This window comes from Oncorhynchus nerka, linkage group LG22 (assembly GCF_034236695.1).
Source record: "Oncorhynchus nerka isolate Pitt River linkage group LG22, Oner_Uvic_2.0, whole genome shotgun sequence".
Classification (NCBI taxonomy): Eukaryota; Metazoa; Chordata; class Actinopteri; order Salmoniformes; family Salmonidae; genus Oncorhynchus; species Oncorhynchus nerka.
The window spans coordinates 37,759,371-37,784,580 of record NC_088417.1 but is presented as its reverse complement, the minus strand read 5'-3'; the positions used below and the strand labels follow the sequence as shown (position 1 = coordinate 37,784,580).

The 25,210-nt window shown below is 44.9% G+C and overlaps 1 pseudogene; it reads left to right on the top strand.

Annotated features, from left to right (window-relative positions):
• The window catches only part of LOC115105138 (dnaJ homolog subfamily B member 6-like), a 73,423-nt pseudogene extending 52,586 nt beyond the window's left edge, over positions 1 to 20,837 (top strand).
• The last annotated feature ends 4,373 nt before the right edge of the window (positions 20,838 to 25,210 follow it).

The window sequence follows — 25,210 nt, the reverse complement described above, 5'->3', positions numbered from 1 at the left end:
AAGCGTTTCTTATTGGACAAGCTCAGGTAGTCGCTTCGTTTGTCCGTTTTCTTGCATTTGGTGCCTAGTGAATACAACCTTGCATTTTACGACCTTGGCTTACTGGCACTGTAGCTACATTTTGTCCTTCCCTCAGCTGTGGCAGCCATTTCTCCCACACTCTGTAGCTCTAGACTTTTTTTCCCTTCTCACCTGGAGGTTGATTGAAGCGGTGGCTGAGCATTTGCAAGTAGTGCAGTTGACACTGTGGCTCTGTCCTTGTGGCTGGGTGACCTGTGTGTGTGTGTGTGTGTGTGTGTGTGTGTGTGTGTGTGTGTGTGTGTGTTGAGATATGCTGATGAGTGGAGGAGATTAGCAAACCCTCCACTGTGGTAGAGCTGCCGGTGTGCATAGAGTCAGGCCCCAGGCTCAGTACCGGAATTATCACATCACTGTTGTAGGTGTCACGTTCTGACCTTAATTTCCTTCGTTTTGTATTTATTTAATATGGTCAGGGCGTGAGTTGGGTGGGTTGTCTATGTTTGTTTTTCTAGGTTTTGGGAATTTCTATGTTTCGGCCTAGTATGGTTCTCAATCAGAGGCAGGTGTCATTAGTTGTCTCTGATTGAGAATCATAACTTAGGTAGCCTGGGTTTCACTGTGTGTTTGTGGGTGATTGTTCCTGTCTCTGTGTAGTGTTCACCAGATAGGCTCAGTCACTTTGTTTTTTCTTTTCAATTGTTTTGGAAGAGAAGAGAACGAGCGCCATTCTCCTTGCGGAGATGGTGCTAAATACATCAACACGGTCGGTCCCTGGGATTGGGCTGGCCAACACGATTCGGTTTGCTTGGAAGGAAAAGGAGTTTGAGCCTTTAGGACGGGAATCCTTTGGAAGGATAATATTGATGGGGATTCTAAAGCTGACGGTGAAGGACGTGTTTTGTTTCCAAGGCAACTCGTTGGAGGGAGCATACGACGTTGCACTATATACAGAGGAAAAACACGATGATATCCTGAGAAGGGCAAGAGCAGTGGGAGGTGAGAGGCCGATGTGCCACTACGAAATAACAAGCCTGGCGAAGAATAACTTTAGGGTTGTAACTGTAAACATTTACAACCCTTACGTTAAGGACGAAGAGGTGAGGGCTTTTCTGGGGAGATACATGGATAACGTCTCTCAGCAAGGCACCTCAAAGACTCCCTTGGGTTTTGGAATGGGAGGAGAGGCTTCCAGGCCCTCCTCAGAGAGGACCCAAGGGGACATGGTGGCTACCTCCATCCTCCTGCTATGTTCTCCCTAGGGGCTGACAGGGGGACGTTGTATTATGCACGTCAGCCCCCATTTTGCAGACGCTGTATGGCCTATGGTCACATATTCGCCTCATGCAGTGCAAGAAAATGCAGATTTTGTGCATCTGAGGATCACGAGGCGAGGGATTGTGACAAGCCTAAGACGTGCCATGGGTGTGGCTCGTCAGCACACCTGTGGAGGGGGTGCCCGGCCCGTCAGAGGTCATATGCGTCTGCTGCTGGGGGGGAGCAGGAGCGGGGGATGGGGGAAGAAGAGGAGGGGAAGGAAGCACGCCTCATGACCAGAGATCAGGTCCAGAGGGGAAGGCCACAAGGAAGGAGGAGGAGCCAGAAGCGGCGGATGGAAGAGAGAAGGAAACGGAAGGCACGGGAGTAGGAGAACCAGAAAAAGCGGCGGAAGAAGGCAACCGAGTGGAGGAGCATGAGAGAGAAGAAAGCGAGGGAGGAGTGGTGGAGAAGGAGACGGTGGAAGAGAAAGTGGACTGGGGGGAAAGTGCCATGGTGGAAGAGATGAGGGGTATGGTGGAGGAGCTGGCAGGGGGGAGGGTGGTATCTCTTCACTGCCGCCATCACCAAAGAAGAGTATGAAGAGGAGGGGGCGATTGGCCGACAGTGAGGGGGAAGGGATGGCCAAGAGAGTGATGGGGGCGGGAGAAACCTCTGGGTTGCTGCTGGTTTCCCCAGGCCCTCAACTTCTGTTGGGTGGGGACACACATAACAAGACTCAGGACTGGGTACAAGAGGAGGTGGGGAGTTTTTTGTTTGGGGACTCAGCCTCCCCAATTTTTTTCCAAACCAGCTGCAACACTGGGGAGGGGGAGGATTGTGGGGTAGACCCAGGGTGCAGGGCACTCCGAGCCAAACACTATTCCTGCATCCTGGGAGGGTGTGATGGAGGAAGAGGGGGAATGTCGGGATTACGGATGGTGTTCTCACCGGTAGATATGGAGCAGGGGAGCATCGGGTGAGTCTCCTGTTTTATGTTTTTTTCTGTCTGGGTTTAGAATTTGAGTGTATTACATGTATTTATTTTTCATGGAGTCTAATTTTACTTTTGTTAGTTTAAATGTAAGGGGTTTAAGGGATTTTGTTAAGAGGAGGGCGGTTTTTAGTTATTTGGAGGGTGTGGGGTTTGATTTTTGTTTTTACAGGAGGTTCACCTGAGGGATGGAGGGGATGTTATTAGGTTTAAGAGGGAGTGGGACAAGGGGGAGTCGGTTTGGGGTGTTGGGGGTGCACTCATCGGGGTAGGGATTTTGTGTGGGCACAGGGAGGTAAAAGTGGAGGATTCTTTCGTGGTAATGCAGGGAGGGTTATAGGGGTGGATGTCACGATAAGGGATTGTAAATTTAGATTAGTGGTGGTGTATGGGCCACAGGTGGTGGCAGACAGAAGGGAGATGGTGGACTGTCTGACGCCCCTGTGTGTCACAAATAGGAAATTAGTGATAGGGGGATTTTAATACAGATTTAGGAAGAGGGGGATAGCAGTGCGGGCGCCATTGCCAGGCTAATGGCTTGCCATGGTCTGGTAGATGGTGGTCTGCACACTACTCCGAAAATGGACGGTCCTACATGGCGTAACTCCAGGGGGTTGAGCGGAGGCTCGACTATATTTTTGTACCCAGGTCTTTGGGTAAGTTGTCTGGGCGGCTGTTGCCTGTTTTCTTTTCGGATCACGACGGGGTGCTCCTGCAGGTGGGGTCGCCAGTCTGCCTCTTTGGTAGAGGGTACTGGAAGCTAGATCGGGATGTGCTGGAGGAGCAGGCTTTTGTTGACGGGTTTTATGGTTTCTTTTGGAGGCTTGAGGGCCTCCGGTCCATGTGCGAGGGGGTGTTAGAGTGGTGGGAATTAGTTAAGGTGAGGATTAGGGCTTTTATAATAGGGTATTGCAAGAGGAAAAAAAGGGAGGAGAGGAGGGAGGTGGATCGTATCCAGAGGTTAATTGAACTCGAATACGAGGCAGGCAACCTCGGCGGGTCGCTTGACTGGGAGAGATCCGCAACCCTAAAGGCGCAGCTCAGGGAGTTGCAGGAGCGGAAGGCTCGAGCTTTCCTTGAGCGAGCGCATAGTGGCTTTCTAGAACATAATGAGACTTGTTCTGCTATGTTCTTTAAGTTGGTTAGGGCAAGACAGAGTAGGAAGGTAATGCATGGTGTTAGGGAAGAAAATGGTAGTATAGTTAGAGAACCAGAGGATATGGTCAGGGTGACAACTGATCATTTCCAAGGTTTATTTAAGGAAAGGGAAATAGATGTAGAGCAGGGAAATGTGTTTTTAGAACACTTGTCCAGGCGGTTGCCGGAGGACATTAGAGAAGTGATGGAGGCCCAGATCTCACTAGAAGAGGTTGAGAGCGCTCTTAGGAGGATGGGAAAGGGAAGGTGCCTGGGATAGATGGGCTGCCGGCTGAGTTTTATCTCAAGTTTTGGGGTATACTTGGACCAGTGGTCCTCGAAGTCTTGAAGGCCATCCTTGAGACGGGGTCCCGGGGGATCAATGGCTGTTGGTGTGCTGTCACTTTTATATAAGAAGGGGAAGTAACAGACCTTGGCAACTGGCGGCCGTTGACCATGCTGTGTGTAGATTACAAGCTACTTGCAAAGGTTTTAGCAGACCGGTTGCGCACAGCCCTTCCCTACGTCGTTCATGAGGATCAGACGTGCGGGGTAGAGGGCCGCTCTATTCGATGGAACCTACAGTTAATCAGGGACTCCATCGCTTGGGTTGAAGATAGAGGTCTGCCTTTAATGGTAGCAGCGCTAGATCAGGCGAAAGCCTTCGATCGCGTGAATAGATCCTTTTATTCAGAGTGTTAGGTCGATTAGGATTTGGGGAGAAGTTTATAGGATGGATTCGTACATTATATGTCGGAGCGGGGTGCCGAGTTAGTGTAAATAGTCACTTGGGTGATGTTTTTGACCTCTCGTCTGGGGTCAGGCAGGGTGCCCACTCTCGGCTCTCCTCTTCGTTCTGTACATGGAGCCTCTGGGGGCTGCCATTAGGGCAGACACAGGGGTGGAAGGTTTGCTGATCCCTGGAAGTGGTGGGCTGCGTGTTAAGATGACGCAGTACGCCGACGACACTTCCTTGCTGTTGTGCAAGGACTCGTGCCTGACAAGGTCCCTTGCCATCTTTGGGGATTTCACCCGAGCGTCGGGAGCAGTTCTGAACCATGCAAAGTCTTCAGTCAAGTTTTTCGGAAGATGGCGCGGTAGAACGGATGTGCCTGGGGGGTTATCTCTCTGTGAGGGGGCCCTGAGGATTCTCGGGGTCCATTTTGAGACCTCCGGCTCAGCGACGCTAAACTGGAACATGCGTATCGCAGTGGTACAGAGGAAGCTAGCAATGTGGAAAGCTAGGTATTTGTCTTTTATGGGCAAAGTCCTGGTCCTAAAGGTGGATGTGTTGCCGTCTCTTTTGTATTTGGCATACATCTACCCATTGCCGGCTTGTCTGAGGAGGCCTCTAGTGAGGCTTGTGTTTCAGTTTATGTGGAGTGGCAGGTGCGAGTGGGTCGCCAGGGCACGCATGATCTGTCCCATCGGGGAGGGAGGTAGGGGGGTACCACATTTCCCCCTCAAGCTGGACTCAATTTTTGTTTCCTTCTTGTTAACGGAGCTTGCTCAGCCAGTGATACACCCGTCCGGTTACCTCCTGCGGGTGTTTTTCTCGTATCAGGCGAGAAGCATAATGGTGTGGTCTAACACGGGTCCTCGGGCGGAACAGCTGCCGTGGCACTTTGGTCATGCGGCCAAGTGGCTGCGTGCGCACCCTGAGGTTGAAGTTGCCCGAGTAGGTTTAGATCACAGGCACCTGTACGAGGAGGTCAGAAAGGCAGGGAGTCCGGCGCCTGTAGTGGGCATCTCGGAAGTGGTCTGGGAGGGAGTGCAGGCGCGGGGTCTGGATAACAGGCTCAAGGACCTGAATTGGTTGAGCCTTCATAAGTGTTTGCCGGTACGTTCCATCTTGTACCGGTATAATTTGGTGCAATCCCCCACCTGTCTAAGATCCTCTTGTGGCAGGGAGGAGACTGTGCGCCATGTCTTTTGGGACTGTGCCTTTGCCGGAGTAGTATGGGCTAGGGCACGGGTGTTGTTAGGTTTGGTAAAGGGGATTTTGTATTGACGTGGGCCAGGTTAGAGAGGGGTGTAGGGAGAGCGAGAGGGACGGATAGGGACAGGTTTCTGCTCTGGCTTCTCATGAGTCTCTTTAAACGGGGGCTGTGGGAAGCAAGGCAGAACATGGTGAAGACAGGGAAAGATTGGGGGTGGAAGGGATAGTGAGGAGGGTGGAAGGAGATTTGAGGGGAGGATGAAGAGGGAGGAGAGGAAGTGGGGGCAGCATGCTGCTCGGGAGAGGTGGAAGGGGGGTTTAGGGCTGGGTGTCATTTAGATTTGTAAGAGGATAGATTAGGGACGGGGAGATAGGGAGAGGTATTTTGTAGGGTAACGGGGAGGGAAGATGCTCCCCTGAGGTTTTGTTTGTGGTTTATGTTTTAGTTTAATTAGTTTATTTAAAATACCATTATTTGTGTATGTATGTAAATTATGAGTTGTAAAGAATGAATGGTATTGAAGATAATAAATTATTTTTATAAAAAAAAAAAAAAAAATAGGCTGTATAGGTTTTCACGGTCCGTTTGTTGTTTTATATATTTATAGTTATTTCATGTATAGTTCATTTTTTCATTAAAGAACATGAGTAACCACCAAAAAAAAAAAAAAAATTGTTTCCGTGTCTGTTCGCCACACGGTACTGTTTCGGTTTTGTTCACGTTTATTGTTTTGTATTCATTGAGTGTTCAGTTCATGTTTTTAAATAAACAACCATGGACACTTACCACGCCGCATCTTGGTCCGATCCTTGCTACACCTCCTCTTCAGACGAAGAGGAGGAAAACCCTTACAGAATCACCCACCCACCAAGGACCGAGCGGCGTGGTAAAAAACCGCAGCGACGACAGCAGCAGCAACAGCGGCCAGCATCACAGGACTCCTGGACATGGGAGCAGATACTGAACAGAGAGGGACCCTGGGCACAGGCTGGGGAAAATCGCCGCCCTAAAGCAGAGCTGGAGGCAGCGAAAGCTGAGCGGCGTGGTAAAAAACCGCAGCGACGACAGCAGCAGCAGCAACAACAGCGGCCAGCATCAGAGCAGAATCTGGACTACACGACTTGGGAGGAGATAGACAGGTGGGCGGTCGACCCAGGGAGAGTGCCGGAACCCGCCTGGGATTCGATGGAGCAGTGCAAGGAAGGCTACAGGAGAATGAGGTTGGCGAAGCCAGCACGGCAGTGCGACAGGTACGAGAGGCAGCCCCAAATTATTTTTTTGGGGGGGGCACACGAGGTGTGGTACTAAGCCAGGTAGCAGACCTGAGCTCACTCCTCGTGCTTATGATAAGCAGCGCATTACTGGTCAGGCACCGTGTTATGCGGTTAAGCGCACGGTGTCGCCAGTGCGTGCCCATAGCCCGGTGCGCTATAGGGCAGCCCCCCGAGAGTGCCATGCGAGTGTGGGCATTGAGCCAGGGCGTATGGTGCCTGCTCAGCGGGTCTGGTCGCCGGTACGCAGTTTTGGTCCATGTTATCCTGCGCCGGCTCTGCGTCCTGTGTCTCCGGGGCGCTGGGAGGGTGCAGTGCGTCCTCTGCCTGCGCTCCGCTCGTGCCGGGCAAATGTGGGAGTGGAGCCAAAGGGAGAGGTGCGTGTAGTAAGCACTAGATCTCCCGTGCTTACCCACAGCCCGGTTCAACCTGTGCCTGCACTCTGGAGGGTCCGGGCTAGAGTAGTTGTCCAGCCTGGGGAAGTGGTGCCAAGGTTGCGCACCAGAGCTCCAGTGCTCCCCCACAGCCCGGTCCTTCAGGCTCCTCCTAACACCAAGCCTCCTGAAGGTCTCCCCAGCCTGGTGGTTCCTGTGGCAGCCCCACGCACCAGGCTGTCTCTCTGTCTCCTCCCTGCAGGTGGTCCCGCCTGTCCGGCGCCGCTGCCGGAGCCGCTGCCGGAGCCTCCCGCCTGTCCGGCGCCGCTGCCGGAGCCTCCCGCCTGTCCGGCGCCGCTGCCCGGCGCCGCTGCCGGAGCCTCCCGCCTGTCCGGCGCCGCTGCCGGAGCCTCCCGCCTGTCCGGCCCCTCAGCCCAGAGGCGCCAGAGCCCCTCAGCCCAGAGGCGCCAGAGCCCCTCAGCCCAGAGGCGCCAGAGCTCCTGCCCCTCTGTCCAGTGGGGTCATTGAGAGGGGTGGCCATGGTGAGAAAGCCACGGAGGCGGACAATAAGGCGGACTAAGACAATGTTGAAGTGGGGTCCGCGTCCCGCGCCAGAACCGCCACCGCGGACAGACGCCCACCCAGACCCTCCCCTATAGGTCAAGGTTTTGCGGCCGGAGTCCGCACCTTTGGGGGGGGGGTACTGTCACGTTCTGACCTTAATTTCCTTTGTTTTGTATTTATTTAGTATGGTCAGGGCGTGAGTTGGGTGGGTTGTCTGTTTGTTTTTCTAGGTTTTGGGAATTTCTATGTTTCGGCCTAGTATGGTTCTCAATCAGAGGCAGGTGTCATTAGTTGTCTCTGATTGAGAATCATACTTAGGTAGCCTGGGTTTCACTGTGTGTTTGTGGGTGATTGTTTCTGTGTTTGTTCGCCACACGGTACTGTTTCGGTTTTGTTCACGGTTATTGTTTTGTATTCATTGAGTGTTCAGTTCATGTTTTTAAATAAACAACCATGGACACTTACCACGCCGCATCTTGGTCCGATCCTTGCTACACCTCCTCTTCAGACGAAGAGGAGGAAAACCCTTACAGTAGGCTACTGTTGTAGGCTATTACACATTTTCCCTCAGTGGGAAAAATTATATATTTAATGTCAGAAAAGCAGCTTGAATTCAGTCTTTTTGCATTTTAATAACTGCTTGAGCCAGGGGCAAATTACAGCTTTGGTATGAAAACGTAATCATAATTAATGTAGGGCTTGAATTTAGAGATTTTCTAAAGTGGGTAAGAGGTATTTTTTCCATGGTGCAATAGCTCCTCCTGCTGACTAAAATCCGCCATTGCATATCTTTCTTAAACTCAATAGAGCAGTGTTTTTTTCCCCTTATATTATTAATAATTGAAAATGCATTTATTACAAATGAATTATGTATGTTGTATACAACAAATGTTGAAAGGCCTAAAGGCAAGCCTGAAGACTGAGTGTAGCCCAAACCTTCGTCTCTCGCTGTGTTGTAGAATGTGTCTGGCACCAGGTGGCACTGTTTCTACATTAACAGGAGATGATGACATCACTCTGTTCTTTTCTACCTTCTCCAGGTCAACTGTTTTGTTATTTTATACTTGTATTACTTGACTGCAGCAAACAACTTGTATTTGGTTAACGTAAGGTAAAAATGTATTCCAGCTTAGTAACAGGTAGGCTATTTTATTTTTTTGTGCTTTTTAAATACCCTGGACCAAAGTCAAAATCACACTGAACTACACACTCTGTAACCCAAATGTCTGACATGGCAGTATATATTATTTCTTCATCTTAAGGGTGTGTATGCATTATTAAGGTAGATTCTAGGGCGCGTGTCAAATTCCTCTCAATTTCCTATATAGTGTACTACTCTGGTTTAAATACCATAACTAGGTGGAATGAGTGACATAATACTACTATCCATGTCTCAACCCACAAGCCACTTTATGGGCAAGTTGCCAGCACCCCCTTGAGCCCAGGAGGATTCTATTGGTCTTGCAGTTGGTCATGCTGTTAACTTCCTCAAAGCTAAAAATGTGAAAAATGGACACCAGTAAGCTTTTATGATTGAAAACTGAAAGGTTGGATGATATTGAGCGCTCAGGTGGATCTCATGCTCATCCATCACTAATGACAGATCATGTTTTGATTTCCTGTCCCTGGGACACAAAATGGCTTCCTGGTTGCAGTAGGCGGCATCCTGTTTGAATTGCATTCCGCCCCGACTGTCCCCGCCAATCATCAACCCCATGGCTGCCGGCTGCTTTATGAAAGATTGAGGAGATGGAAGCGAACACTGGAAATAACCCAGCTGTTGCCTAACCCTGTTTAAACAAGGGCAGAGACATTGACTACGTCGCAAATGGCATCCTATTCCCTATAGGGTGTACTATTATACAGGGAATAGGGTACCATTTTGCGACCTAGTCACTATATGTGTGCTCAGCAGTGGTGTCACCTCAGCAGATCACTGCTGCTGTCCGTCTGCCCAGGATATATATTAAAACATGAGGTGGGAGAAACTATGGGGGGGGGGGTATGCAGACTTTTGCATTGATAAAAGTCGATTACGTTGATGGGGGTGGGAGGTTGAAGCCCAAACAACTGTGTGTAGACTTCTCCTGAGCAGTCAAATTAAATCAAATCCAGGCCTACGTAAGGTTTTGACCAACGCACATGAGATTTCAATTGTGTTTCTCTCTGAGAATAGCAGTGAGTGGTTTGTTTACACGTGTGTGCGTGTGATATTTTGTAGCTAAAGCTGTGTCGGCCTGTTCATGATGAACGACAAAAAATGCCCTATTACCAGGCTATACAAAATCAAATACAAGTGTAATTTAATTGTATGTTAACTCTGTAAGCCGCCCTGCACAATCAATAAACCAACAGCATCCTCTAGGCCTACACGTTCTCTCCCAGACTCGTGGATAGAACATTTGGAGTGTCGCATAACGTAACCAGTCCATCCAGTGTACATATAATAATACAGTCCACACTCAAAGGTGATTACTAGAATTTGTTTAATGTTAGAGTATAGGCTAGAGCTAGACCAATTATGTACCAAATACATCTAAAGTGTTTTTTTTTGGTTTTCTGCCGTGCATAATATGCGGTAGACTGTTTATTGTATAATGACACAATCATTATTTTAATCCTTTTTTATTTTTATTTTTATGTTTTGTCTCATATACAGTTGAAGTCGGAATTTTACATACACTTAGGTTGGAGTCATTTAAACTAGTTTTTCAACCACTCCACAAATTTCTTGTTAACAAACTATAGTTTTGGCAAGTTGGGTGGGACATCTACATTGTGCATGACACAAGTAATTTTTCCAACAATTGTTTACAGACAGATTATTTCATTTATAATTCACTGTACCACAATTCCAGTGGGTCAGAAGTTCACTAAGTTGACTGTGCCTTTAACTTCTTGGCACACCCATCCCGTTAGCGGGATCATTTTGTCAACATCCGCTGAATTGCAGAGCTCCAAATTCAAATTAAATTACTAAAAATATTTAATTTTCATGAAATCACAAATGCAATATAACAAAACACAGTTTAGCTTGTTGTTAATCCACCTGGTGTGTCAGATTTCAAAGAAGCTTTACAGCAAAAGCTATCCAAGCGTTTATGCTAGAACATCTCTCTCAGCAGACAAAACATTACAAACAGCTAGCAGCAAAGTAGATTGGACACGAAAGTCAGAAAAGCAATAAAATGAATCACTTACCTTTGATGATCTTCGGATGTTTGCACTCAAGAGACTCCCAGTTACACAATAAATATTCCTTTTATTCCATAAAGATTCTTTTTATATCCAAAAACTTCCATTTGGTCGGCGCGTTTTGTTCAGAAATCTACAGGCTCGTGCAGGTCATGATGAGCAGACAGAAATTCCAAATAGTATCCTTAAAGTTTGTAGAATTTTTTTTACTAATCAATCCTCAGGTTATTTTTACAATAAATAATCAACAATATTTCAACCGGACCGTAACTTTTTCAATAGGAGAGAGAGAGAGAAAATGTCTGCTCCAAGCTGTTGCGCGTGCAAAACTCTGCTGGCACCCAGCCATCCACTGATGCGATGTGATGGTTCTCGCTCATTTGTCAGAATAAATGCCTGAAACTATGTCTAAAGCCTGTTCACACCATGTGGAAGCCATAGGGAAAGGAATCTGGTTGATATCCCTTTAAATGGAGGGAAGGCATGCAATGGAACAGAGGTTTCAGGAAAAACAGCACTTCCTGGTTGGATTTTCCTCAGGTTTTCACCTGTAATATCAGTTCTGTTATACTCACAGACAATATTTTGACAGTTTTGGAAACTTTAGAGTGTTTTCTATCCTAATCTGGTTCTATGCAATTCTATGCATATTCTAGATTCTGAGCCTGAGAAATAGGCAGTTTCATTTGGGTATGTTTTTCATCCAAACATCAAAATACTGCCCCCTACACTCAACAGGTTAAACAGCTTGGAAAATTCCATAAAATGATGTCATGGCTTTAAAAGCTTCTGATAGGTTAATTGACATCATTTGAGTCAATTGGAGGTGTACCTGTGGATGTATTTCAAGGCCTACCTTCAAACTCAGTGCCTCTTTGCTTGACATCATGGGAAAATCAAAAGAAATCAGCGTAGACCCCAGAAAAAAATCTGGTTCATCCTTGGGAGCAATTTCCTAACGCCTGACGGTACCATGGTCATCTGTACAAACAACAGTACACAAGTATAAATACCATGGGGCCACACAGCTGTCATACCGCTCAGGAAGGAGACGCGTTCCATCTCCTAGAGATGAACGTACTTTGGTGCGAAAAGTGCAAATCAATCCCAGAACATCAGCAAAGGACCTTGTGAAGATGCTGGAGGAAACAGGTACAAAAGTATCTATATCAACATTAAAACGAGTCCTATATCGACATAACCTGAAAGGCCGCTCAGCAAGGAAGAAGCGACTGCTCCAAAACCTGCCATAAAAAAGCCAGACTACGGTTTGCAACTTCACATGGGGACAAATATCGTACTTTTTGGAGAAATGTCCTCTGGTCTGATGAAACAAAAATAGAACCGTTTGGCCATAATGACAATCATTATGTTTGGAGGGAAAAGGGGGAGGCTTGCAAGCCGAAGAACACCATCCCAACCGTGAAGCACGAGGGTGGCAGCATCATGTAGTGGGGGAGCTTTGCTGCAGGAGGGGCTGGTACACTTCACAAAATAGATGGCTTCATGAGGTAGGAAAATGATGTGGATATATTGAAGCAACATCTCAAGACATCAGTCAGGACGTTAAAAGCTTGGTCGCAAATGAGTCTTCCAAATGGACAAGGACTCCAAGCAAACTTCCAAAGTTGTGGCAAAATGGCTTAATTAAGGACCACAAAGTCAAGGTATTAGAGTGGCCATCACAAAGCACTGACATCAATAGAACATTTGTGGGCAGAACTGAAAAAAGCGTGTGTGAGCAAGGAGGCCGACAAACCTGACTCAGTTACACCAGCTCTGTCAGGAGGAATGGGCCATAATTCACCCAACTTATTGTGGGAAGCTTGTGGAAGGCTACCCAAAACGTTTGACCCAAGTTAAGCAATTTAAAGGCAGTGCTACCAAATACTAATTGAGTGTATGTAAACTTCTTACCCACTGCGAATGTGATGAAATAAATAAAAGCTGAAATAAATCATTCTTCTATTAATTCTGACATTTCACATTCTTAAAGTAAAGTGGTGATCCTAACTGACCTAATACAGGGAATTTTACTAGGATGAAATGTCAGGAATTGTGAAAAACTGTTTAAATGTATTTGGCTAAGGTGTATGTAAACGTCCAACTTCAACTGTATCGGCGTATGCTTTGCATAAAGCTCTAATATGTGTATGGATGTTTTCACTGAATCATCCCCTTAGAGAGCGCTGTCCATTTTCGTTGTGTTAGGCTTTTGAAGCAACATCCACGATGATCATGTTCCACTCCGTTTCAACCTGTTAAACTTTTTCCTGCAAATTGATCAATCACAGTGAGGCGAGTTTTTAAAGCAAAATGCTGTTTTGATGACAGGTTTTCTGATCGTTTTTTTTTCTCGATTACATTTGAATTGATGTCAGAGTGGTTAGAGGGAAAACAGAGAGCTGAGTACCAGGCCATTAGGACCTGATGATCGTCACCGAGTTGGGTACTATAGCAACACATTACCAGAGTGCATGAGAGGAGAATACCGTGACTCAATGGTCATGTGGAATTTGACTGCGGTCATGACTCATGACTGCCAGTGTGGCGGTAATACGGTCACTGCAACAGCTCTAGACAGCACATGAGATTGGTTTAAATTGTGTTTCTCTCTGAGAATAGCAATGACTGGTTTATTTATATGTTTTTGCAGGTGTTTGTGTGTGTGTGCGCACGGTGTGTGTGTGCATGTGCTGTGTGTGTGTGTCAGGTGTTGTTGTCAGTCAAACAGCCTATAAATAGACCTGTACACACAGGACTGAAACAAAACAAATGACAGGCACCCTTCAGACAATGGCTCTAAATGTATGCATGGAAAAGCGGCAACGTCTGTTCTGTTAGTACCAATTAAGTCTTTGATCTCGGAAATAAAAGGCAGCCTTTACAAGTATTATAAGAGCTCATTGTCGTCATTGTTCTTTGATATTGCTTTGCTGAAAATCATTAAATGATAATGGAATACACTGCTCTGTGGGGCGGGAGTCTTATCGCAGAGGTAACCACCTCCATAATACAATCAAATGTTGATCCACAGAACAGGGACATGTTGACAATGTGCTGCACAGCCTTGGATTCTCACAAGGTAACATGCAATTACGCTCCATTTCTCCAACGCAAAACTGATTAGATCTTCAGGCAGTCTGCAAAGGGGAATAATCACTTGGATTAGTGGTCTTTCAAAGCTGGAAGGAGCCAGGGGAAGGCCTGTAAACCACCAGTTGTGTTTGTTATTCCACCCAGGGGGATTATCACTCTGTGGTGTCAATCCTCCATTTTGGAAGTGGACTTTGGCATCTGATTTGTTTGGCAGCATTTAAAAGACTATTGCGCCGGCTGGCCAATCGCAACATAGACCGCAAATTTGCCAGGGTCTCAATTGCTGACTTCATGGTAATAAGAAGTCTATTCATCCAGTTGAAAACTGCATCTCAAATGTAACCCTATTCCCTAGGGAGTGCACTACTTCTGATTAGGGCTTGGTCAAAAGTAATGCACGATACAGGGAATAGGGTGCCTTTTGAGAGAAAGACAGTCTCACCGTGCTGCTTCTTTTGTCTCAGACGAGGCTTATTACAGCCTGAGTGAGGACTGGCTTTTTTCTTTCTGACATGTCCACAAATGGGATACGATTTGGAGCTGGAGAACTATGGAAATGGCACTTCAACAACTACTTAGATTGAATAATTAGTGAGAGAGAGAGAGAGAGAGAGAGGTCCTCCAAGGCAGTTTTTTTCCAATGCAGTTTATATCCAGTGCAGGACTCTGGCCTGCTCTTATTCCAAGCAAGATATGTCACTCTAATGACACGTGATTTGTTAAAGGCTTGACTGTTGGACATGATGGAAGGGTGATGGAGGGGGTTTGAAAGCTGGTGCAGATCTCTCGCTGAAGGAAAACCGGTTCGGCACGAGAGAGCATCTGGCTCCTTTATTCTCCTTTATCCCCCCCCACCCCCCGTAATTACAAAGCACTATGGCGACAAAATCAGCCCGTATAATCTCAATGCATAATACGTCTCCCCTCCTCCCATATACGCTGCCACTAATTCAATATAAATGTAAATGACCAAGGGAAAATGCATTTTTATTTACATGACTAATCACAATAAAACAAACGCACATGAAATATGAATGAAGTCTATGGTTGCGGTATGAAAGGCTTGCTGCGGCCAGAGGGGATGTTTGAAGATATTTGCGTTTTATCCTCTTTGTTTTTCTGGCACAGCTACAGAGGTTCGACTCACACTTATGTCCTCCGTAGACGACATGTCATGAGAGGAGCTTTCTTGTTCTCACTTTGATTGTGTTCTTTGTGTCAAGGATGTCAAAATGCTACTTAAACATCTCTATTCTGACCAGTCCCTATTCAACGAGCACAAAAGACGATGCCTATAATTGTGCTGTGTGATTAATACTGGTCAACACTCAGGCTTCATTTTGCGACATAAAGGAGATGCTCCCTCCCCACAATCATAATTCAAAGGTATAAAATGGATTGGACAGCTCAGATTCATCCACTTCTCCATGGGTGGCCTTTTCTGGTCTGATTCTCCCGGAGAATCATGTTTCCCTTCATAGGGAAAAAACTCAGAGTCAAGAGCTGGGACTGTCATTCCCCTATCTCTGCAAAGTAAAGCTAGTTTTAGGTTTACAGATGTGTGTTCTGTTTGTGTAGCACATGGGGATGTGTGAAACTTCATCCTCAGCCTGAAGTGTTGACACTTGCGCACCGAATAGTTAACTTTCGGTGCCACCGGCTCCTTAGACGCTTCTGAAAGGAGGTTATGTGTGCTTGTAAGACCGAAGTCCTGGGTTGGAGCCTCGCTGTGAGCCGAATCAGGAGAAAGTGGTACTCACTAAGTAAGCAGAGTAACGTCCTTTAACTAAACTGACTACCCCCACAGGTCTGGAAGATGAGGACTGGCGACAGACCGCTTTCCCTGGTCCCCACTCCCACCAACGCCACCTGAGGAACACCTCACAGAGCCCCCTGGAGGAAGACGAGGAGTGCGGGCTACAGAGCCTGGGACCCGCCAGAGGTGTGTCCCCCAACCTAGTGTTCTCTCCTGGGGAGAAAACGTCTGCTGTGTGGCCGCATAGAGAGACCCAGGAACAGGCCGGTTGTGAAATGTTTTGATGCAAATTTGCAAAAAAAGTATACATTTTTACTTAAGTACTTTTACTTAAGTACTTTACACCACAGCATTTGAAATTTGAATAAGACATTTTCAAGAGGTTTGTAATAACTATGGATTCTGCTGAGACTGAAAGGGACGAATATTTATATTTAATTCAAACTTTTACGTTGTGGATAAATTTAGAACAGCAGTCTCTCAAGTTGTCGACTGTAGACTACACGTATGGTGGTGTTTGTTTCGTATGGATTCATCAACGGCCGCTAAGCTTTGTTTAAAGACGAGCTAACACCTTAATAAGGCCGGCTAATTGGTTGCTGTTGTAGCGGGTGGCTAAACAAAGGGCCAGTAACAAAGGCAGCAATGTTTGACTGGTTGAGTTCAACATTGAGGGGAATGAGTTCATTAGAGGGCTCTGTTGTTCTGCAGTGTAATGACTCCGGGTCAAAGGTCATCCTCTGTTTTCCCTCCAGGGATCACGGGTTCAAACACAAAAGCCCTGCAATTATCTCACACACACTGACACACAGGGGTTGTAATGAGGCCTCCATTGTTGTTGGGGGTGGACTTTGCCTGATGAGTTATAATGCCAATAATTAAGGTTTTTTGAAAAAAATCTTGAAGTGTGGATATACATTCCGCTGAGGTAAGTAGCATGCAATTTTCTGTAGATTATTACCCAATAGAATATTGTCGTTTGCCCTCCCTGTCATTTGACAACCATTTTTCCGTAGGACACATGGAGACTAAGAGGAAGAAATATCCTTGGAGACAGGAGGCGGAGCTCAAAAAGAAGAGAACACCTCGATTGGCTACTCGAATTGGTGCCTTGTTCTAAAGCACCGCCTTTTGACTGCCCTTCCCTGTACGTGTCACCCGGAGGGGAAGAGCATCAGTAGATATGACATTATCACGACTCAGCCGTAGGGATACTAAAATCAGGAAACTTTCCCAAAATTCCCAGGTTTTTCCTCAAATTCCAGTTCCAAGATTCCTGGAATCAAGAGGGACTGAGACTGACATTTCTGGGAAAAAGTTACAGGAATTTTGCAAACCTACTTAACCATCTACATTGATCATGCCAGCCCACCCCCACCACCCCATCACTGTGCCAGGTCTCCCCTTCTCTATCAACTGCTCAGCGCAAGCAGCAAATCTTATAAGATGTCTTTTATGGAAGACATTAGACTCTCTCAAGATCTGTTTCTCTAACAGTTCCTCTGTTTTCTCCTCATGGCTCCTCTGCAGTTTATTTATCGCCCCCCCCCCCCCCCACAGATGTCAGTAGAGAGGAGCAGTTCTGTTTTTCATTATTTTGCATTCATCACAAATAGATGGTTGGCCCGGAAAATAATTGGTCTCCTCTCAATGGAATGCTCAACATATTTAATCAAACGTACTTTCCGAAAGGTTTCTAGTTCGTTTTAAAAAAAAAAATTAAGCGATCTGAAGGGTCGAAGTAAATCGAACGGGCGTGAATTGTCTGGAAGAGCCTGCGACAGTAGTGTAATGATGTCAGAGACGCTGATGGCCATTTAGGTATAGGTGGGTCTTGAAACCTTAAAGATAAGAGTTTATAGAAATGATTTAAGTGAATTTGGCTGAACTGTCTCTTTAGAGACCAATATGAGGTTAGAGAGAGAGAAGTGTCCAGAGAGATCACAGAACTTGGCTTCAAGAGCAAAAAGGAAAGAAGAAGATGGAGCTGCAAAAGCACTGGGCGTAAAAGCACTTTGTGACACCTGCTGATGTAAACAGGGGCTTGCATCTGATTGATGAAGAAAACACACCGGAATATACTGTAGCTTTTGTCTTGCGCCGAGGGAAATATTCTTGCTATCTACACCAAAGAGAATAGTAATAGCAAAGTAAGACTTGCTGTATTGGGGCAGTCTCTCACCCCTTCATGTACAATAGCTACCCCCCCCCCCCCCCCCACTGGCATCGCTCTACTGTAATCTGAATTGTGCCCGTATAACTGCATGTGGCCGTCTCCCTTTCTAGCCTCTCACAAAGGCTTGTCACTTGGTTTTTTACGTTTCACTGCTTTGGTTGGGATGGAAACCTGGGATGGAAGTCCCAGTGTTGAACATGTTTATGTCTTTCATAACTATTTTATCCGATTTTTTTGTTTGTTTGGTTAGTTTATTGTCAATTTGCTTTTATTCATGCCCAATGCCAGGGGGAGAAGGACGGATTGTTTCATTTTCTGTAAACATCCACCAGTAAAGCTTCATGTCCAACAGATAATGATTATGGTTGTTATGTGGTTTTTGAGGGATATATGACACATTATCCTTTAATAAAGATAGAAGGCACTATGTTTCAAAGGTAGCGAAATAATGGACTATCATCTATTGAATCCTTTCTCTCCCATATTGAATCCCTTCCCTCTCACATTGAATACATTCTCTCATTGTGAACATTTTGATGGCATCTGAAATGCTGCTGTCAATATGACGCGTGGCCTTTGTATTCATTGTGCTACATGTATACTGTAGTTGTATAATTATGAATTGTATGCATTATTTTGTGACCTGGTCTAAGCGGAAAAACGTTTCAAGCATCACTAGCTTTTCAAGAATATTGCAATTTAAATGTGTTGATTACATTTTTCCCACAGTCATTGGTCGAAAAAAAACATTCAGACTTCAAAATAACCTATGTTTGCTCAACACCTTATTCTTCTAGGTTAATTCAACGTCTGTATTCTAGGTTGCTTCAAAACCAAGGGAAAGTTATATCGAAAAAAAAAGGTCTAAATTGGGCAGCATAAACAGAGCAGAATAAACCAGTGAAATCCTCGGTTGTGTCCCAAATTGCACCCGATCCCTATATAGTGCAATACTTTTGACCAGGGGCCTTTGGGGAATATGATGTGGGGAATATGGGATAGGGTGCCATTTGGGATGCTGCCTTCTTTTGAAACTGCACACCTTCCTTCATTGAAAAGACCTCTTCAGAACAGCTCTGGATTAGGCTGTCATTGGCAGAGCTGTGAAGGCGGCGACAGCGACATTCTCTGTGTGAATGTCTACAGTGTGTTGTATTATTCATGGGCTAAGAAACATGCACATGACCTACAGAGTAATTTGGCCCTTGTTCCTAGGAACCAGGCTCCAGTCTCTAAGGGTTTAATTAAAGACTGTGGAGGCAGTGGCCCGTCTCCCTCCATTGCCTTTCATTTCATCTGCTGATCCAACTTTTCCGCAGCCTTAGCCTTCATTTAAACACCAAATGCATCCCAAATGGCACCCTATTCCCTATATAGTACGCTACTTTTGATAAGTAAATCAGGTGAGCCTGATTTACTTACGGTACAGGTGTCCTCTGACATGGCACAAGTAAGAGGGGGGGGGGGGGCGTTAATTTACTCTCTTGTCAATGACATCAGAAGGCACTGTCAGACCAACTCCTATAAGATCCTACTCCATGAAGTTTTCCTGACATTTTGTTACCCTTAGGGCGAGACTGATCCGTGGACGGACACCAGATTAGAACGGATACATTTTGGTCCGTGGTCTGTGCATGTGTGGGGTGTGTTACGTAAACCGCGTGGGGGTGGGTACTGTAATTAGCTAAATGATAGTTAACGTATCCGTCGGCCCGTCAACATTTCAATGGATGAAAATTGTGTGCATCTCCGCAGCATCTCCGCTGACAGTCAATGTTCTACTCCCATTGAGAAACCATTGAAAATCATGGTTATGGAACAAATCAACAGGCCAATCTGGCCTCGCCCTTAAGTGTGTGTAAATGACTGTTTTTATACGTGGGGATATTGTTTTTCAACAGGAAAAATGAAAACAATTTGTTGGAGTACGTCTTTGAACACAGATGCTCCCCGAGTTATTTGGAGTTTCTCCTCCTGACTAGGAAGTTGTCACCTATCTTCCATCCCCAGAAATGGACTGAACATCTTCCAGTGAGTAGTGTAGTGCCCATTCAAAAAAGACGATCATGACTTATTTTTCTGTAACAGATCCATTAACTTTGCTCTGAATTTGGTAAGTAAAAACAACGGGTATTGTAAATGCGTCGTGATTTTGTCCAAAAATATTTTCATTCAAAACCCAATTTTTGGGGTTATTGTTTAGAGCGATAGACTTTCATTCTGTGCTGTTATAATTTCCAAACGTTTTTTCAGGCACTTGAATATTGGGCTGTGGTCAAAACAAAAGCACATGTTGTTAGACTGAATATAGTTTTTTCATTGCCTTGGATTGGATTCATTCAAAAAGAACGCTTAATTGCTTTGATGAATAAAATGCACTTTATTCCCCCTGTATGTATCAAATGTTTGTAATAGGACAGCCTCAGAAGCTGGTCACATCGTTTATTTTCTGCATACCATATTTCAATTACAAATCAAAAACGTTCATGCAAAATATATTGTATAAATTGCTAATTTTCATTTCAAAATCAAGCTTTCTAAATGACTTGTGGCTGTGGATTTCATCATACACACAAATCCGCGCGCACAAACGTTTTATGAATGAGGCCCCTGTATTGCTCCCTCTGGATCGCCATGAAGTGAAATTGAATAGTGTACTGTATTTGTACACAGTACCCGAGTAACATACAGAGGCACATGCCAAATGGATTCGAGTAGCCCTTTTCTGCAGTTAAATAACCTAGTGGACTCATGGATGGAATATTATTCATATATTTCATAATTACTAAACAGACGATTGGTGTTTCTATGTCAAGTGGTGTGATGTAATATTGGGATGCAAACTCCACATGTAATACATTTAAACTCTATAGGGGTGGCAGGTAGCCTAGTGGTTAGAGCGTTGGGCCAGTAACTGAGAGGTTGCTGGATTGAATCCCGAGCTGACAAGGTATAAATGTGTCATTCTGCCACTGAACACGGCAGTTAAACCATTGTTCCCCGGTAGGCCGTCGTTATAAATAAGAATTTATTCTGAACTGACTTGACTAGTTAAATTAAAAATATATATCTGACAAGGTACAGGTTTCCTGTTTTTTTTTAAAGCCCATAACCATGTGTGTGAGGTGCCTTCGGAAAGTAGGACGCCTTGACTTTTTACACATTTTGTTACATTTGTTACGCCTTATTCTAAAGTTGATTAAATATTTTTTTCCCTCAATCTACAAACAATACCCCATAATGACAAAGAAAAAACAGGTTTAAAAAAAACTGAAATATCAAATTGACATAATTATTCAGAACCTTTACACAGTACTTTGCTGAAGCGCCTTTGGCAGCGATTACAGCATCAAGTCTTCATGGGTATGATGTAACAATACACCAGTATTTGAGGAGTTTCTGCAGAGATGGTTGTCCGTCTGGAAGGTTCTCCTATTTCCACAGAGAAACTCTAGATCTCTGTCAGACTGACCATCAGGTTCTTGGTCACATCCCTGACCAAGTCCTCAGTTGATTTCAATTGGTGGACTTTTCAACTTCTTCCCCTTCAAATTTCAACAACCTTGGAATTTCCCCCAACTTCTGATTTCTGACTGTACTGTGTGCATTTATGCCCTGGTTCATTGTTAGTTTGTTTGCCTGTGTTGTTTGTAATTGTATTAGCGGTATTTATGATGCTGAGTCTCAGGAACGTAAAGGGAAGCTACGTCAGTCTGAGGAACGCCCCCCAGTGCTGTCTCTGTGTACTGGAGGGATCAGTGGAGACAATCTGGGTTTTTACACGGATTGACTTTGAGAATAGGAATAAGCTCAGGGTTTCTTCAAATGTAGTGTGAATGAAGAGAAGGAAGTTTGGAGGACAGAGGGACTGGAGGCTGAGGAGCAATCACTCCCTCTATGTCCCAAATGGGCACCATATTCTCTACATTATTTTTGACCAGACTGACACAAATTTGACCAGACTTTTGACTGCTGAAAAGTAGTGCACTATATAGGGAATAGGGTGCCATTTGGGACCCATACTCTGAGTGAGAATAACAAATAACAAGTAAGTATTGAAGAGGAAATGCATTGTAATATCGAGTGTGATCAACATGAACATGACTAATTTGAGGTAGGCATTTTCATTCATGTTAATAATGTTGATAGGCCTACATTTTGTGATTAGCTGACAATATTGCATGTACCTTGTCCTTATGCATATACTCTAGCTATTGAATCGAATGATCCTCCTATGTATATTTCCTGTCAGCCTGACAGGAAGACCCAGATATAGAATCACTAGAACAGGGAGTGAACCTCTTGAAGGTACACTCTAAATGGCTGACAGTCCACACATTATGGCATCAAATCAAATCAAATCAAATGTTATTTGTCACATGCGCCGAATACAACAGGTGTAGTAGAACTTACAGTGAAATGATTACCACTGTAAGCCCTTAACCAACAACGCAGTGTCAAGAAAAATAAGTGTTAAGTAAAAAAATTGATAAGTAAAAAATACAAGTAAAAATAACATAGTTAAAGAGCAGCAGTTAAATAACAGTAGCGAGGCTATATACATGGTGTACTGGTACAGAATCAATGTGTGGGGGCACCGGTTAGTCGAGGTAATCGAGGTAATAAGTACATGTAGGTAAAGTTAAAGTGACAATCCATAGATAATAAACAGAGAGTAGCAGCAGCATAAAAGATAGAGGAGGGGGGGCAATGCAAATAGTCTGGGAAGCCATTTGATTAGCTCTTCAGGAGTCTTATGGCTTGGGGGTAGAAGCTGTTAAGAAGTCTTTTGGACCTGGCGCTCCGGTATCGCTTGCCGTGCGGTAGCAGAGAGAAAAGTCCATGATTAGGGTGACTGGAGCCTTTGACAATTATTAAGGCCTTCCGCTGACACCGCCTGGTATAGAGGTCCTGGATGGCAGGAAGCTTGTCCCCAGTGGTGTACTGGGCCGTACACACTACCCTCTGTAGTGCCTTGCGGTCGGAGGCTGAGCAATTGCCATACCAGGCAGTGATGCCTCCAGTCAGATCATGGACTTGAATAGGGATTACCATTCTACTGATTCTATTTATGTGGTCCCAGACACACCATTCTATGGCCGTCTGACCAGTTGTTAGAGGAAACACTAAATATTTTCCCTCCGCCCCCCTGTACCCATTGGCTCAATTTGGATCAGCCATCAAAGTTCCTGATAGGCTGCAGCAGAGAGTCATTCCTGTTGCTAGGATCCTGTTGCTAGGTTCATTGCCATCTCAGGCGGCTCAGCAGGAAACATGCAATGAATCATGGATGGTTGATTTCTCTCTGGCCCCGTTTATACAGTGCCTTCAGAAAGTATTCATACCCCTTGACTTAGTCCACATTTTGTTGTCTTACAGCCTGAATTTAACATGGATTCAAGATATGTTATTTTTTCACCCATCTACACACAATACCCCATCATGACAAAGTGAAAACATGTCTTAATAAGACATTTTTGTTTACTTTTTCAAAAGTTATGAGTCTATCATTTGTAGAAGCATCTTACAGCTGTGAGTCTTTTTGGGCAAGACTCTAAGAGCTTTGCACACAAAATTCTTCAAAGTCTGTCAAATTGATTATTGACGTTCGCTAGACAGCCTTTTCATAGTCTTGCCATAGATTTTCAAGACGATTTAAGTAAAAACTTTAACTAGGTCACTCAGGAACATTCACTGTCATCTTGGTAAGCAACTCCAGTGTAGATTTGGACTTGTGTTTTAGGTTGTTGTCCTGCTGAAAGGTCAATTAGTCTCCCGTGTCTGACGGAAAGCAGACTGAACCACGTTTTCCTCTAGGATTTTGCCTGTGCTTATAGCTGTTTTCCTTATTTTTATCCTAAAACCTCCCTAGTCCTTGCCAATAACAAGCATACCCCTAACATGATACAGCCACCAAAATGCTTGAAGTGTAACTCAGTGATGTTGTGTTGTATTTTACCTAAACATAATGCTTTGTATTCAGGACAAAACGTTAATTTCTTTGCCAATGTTTTTGCAGTATTACTTAAGTGCCTTGTTGCAAACAGGATGCTTTGGAATATTTTTGTTCTGTACAAGCTTCCTTACTTTCACTCTACCATTTAGTTTTGTGGAGTAACTACAATGTTGTTGATCCATCCTCAGTTTTTTCATGTCACAACCATTAAACTAACTGTTTTAAAATCACCTTTGGCCTCACGGTGAAATACCTGCGCATTTCCCTTTCTTTCCGACAACTGACTTTTTAAACACATCTATCAATTGGTGCCCTTCTTGCTAGGAATTGGAAAAACCTGCCTGGGCTTTGTGGTTGAATCGGTGCTGGAAATTCACTACTCGATTGAGGGACCTTACACTTATTTGTATGTGTGGGGTACATAAACTCAGCAAAAAAGAAACGTCCCTTTTTCCAAATAACTTCACAGATCCTCATTGTAAAGGGTTAAAACACTGTAATACATGCTTGTTCAATGAACCATAAACAATTAATGAACATGCACCTGTGGAACGGTCGTTAAGACACTAACAGCATACAGAAGGTAGGAAATTAAGGTCACAGTAATGAAACCTTAGGACAGTAATGAAGACTTAGGACACGAAAGAGGCATTTCTACTGACCCTGAAAAACACCAAAAGAAAGATGCCCAGGGTCCCTGCTCATCTATGTGAACGTGCTGCAAGAAGGCATGAGTACTGCAGATGTGGCCAGGGCAATAAATTGCAATGTCCGTACTGTGAGATGCCTAAAACAGAGCTACAGGGAGACAAGATGGACAGCTGATCATTCTCACAGTGGCAGACCACGTGTAACAACACCTGCACAGGATTGGTACATTCGAACATCCTGTACCTGTCCCACAGGTGTGATGACAACAACAACTGCCCGAGTTACACCAGGAACGTACAATCCCTCCATCAGTGCTCAGACTGTCCGCAATAGGCTAAGAGAGGCTGGACTGAGGGCTTGTAGGCCTGTTTTAAGGCAGGACCTCACCAGACATCGCCGGCAACAACGTCGCCTATGGGCACAAACCCACCGTCGATGGACCAGACAGGACTAGCAAAAAGTGCTCTTCACTGACGAGTCGCGGTTTTGTCTCACCAGGGGTACTTGTCGGATTTGCGTTTAGGATTTGATTGGATTTGATTTGGATCTCTTTTAGTCCCCATTTGGACTAATCTTCCAAGAGTCCTTAAACATTAAAATACAATTTAGAATACAAACACACTTTCACATATAACACACTATTACAAACATACATAATACTAGCATAATGACCCAATAAATACTCAATCTAAAAAGATATTGATTCTTCATCTACTATAATCCCACAGCATTTCTATGTACTATATTTAAATTGTTTTAAAATAATGTTTACATTTATATATTGAAAGGTTTCTAGTTTGCTCAGTTAATTTATTCAATTTC